Here is an 855-nt window from a genome sequence, read left to right as displayed (position 1 = left end):
TTCCACCCTAGATTATGTGCTCTGAATTGAGCACATAATCTAGGCTGACACCTCACAGCAGTATTGAGAGAGTGCTGCACTGTCAGAGGTGCCCTCTTTTGGATAAGACATCAAACCGAGGCCTCATCTGTCCTCTCAGGTGGATGGTACTATTTGAAGAAGATTAGGAGAGTATCCTGGCCAATAATCATCCCTTCATCAACATCTCTAAAACATTATCTGATCATTATCTCATCGTTGTTTGTGATACCTTGCAGTTTGCAAATTGGCTGTCACTTTCCCTACATTACAACAGTGACTACACCTTAAATGGCTGTAATGTGCTTTGGAAGGTTCTGAGGTCGTGAGCAGTACTATATAAATGCAAGTTCTTTCATTGTTAATTATCTTGAATACAAGTCGAGAGGGACTGATGTGAAAATTTGCAAATTATACCAAAATAGGAGATTTAGTTAATTCTTTAAAGATCAAAAGGAGCTGCAAAGGGATATTGATTAGATGGGGAAGATGGGCTAAACAGTGGCAGATGGAAATCCATGTCAGTAAGTGTCTGATGATGCACTTTGGTAAAAGAAAATAACAGCAGTAATAATTCTGAATGAAAGTAGGCTCGATGCTATGGAAGAGCAAATGCATTTGAGGTACAGGTTCACACGACATTAAAGGTAACACCTGAGGCTGTTTAAAAAAAAAAATGCTCATAGAATTCTAGCTTTTATTACAAAAGGTATAGAATATGAAAGCTAATATGTATTAATGATCCTATATAAAACCTTAAGAGCTCAGTTAAAGTACTCTGTGCAATACAGAACTCCACACTATTGGAAGGATATCAAGGCTTTAGAGAGGGCACAA

The sequence above is a fragment of the Pristiophorus japonicus genome, chromosome 11 (assembly GCF_044704955.1).
Source record: "Pristiophorus japonicus isolate sPriJap1 chromosome 11, sPriJap1.hap1, whole genome shotgun sequence".
Classification (NCBI taxonomy): Eukaryota; Metazoa; Chordata; class Chondrichthyes; family Pristiophoridae; genus Pristiophorus; species Pristiophorus japonicus.
The sequence above is the reverse complement of the archived record's forward strand: the minus strand, read 5'-3'. Positions refer to the sequence as shown.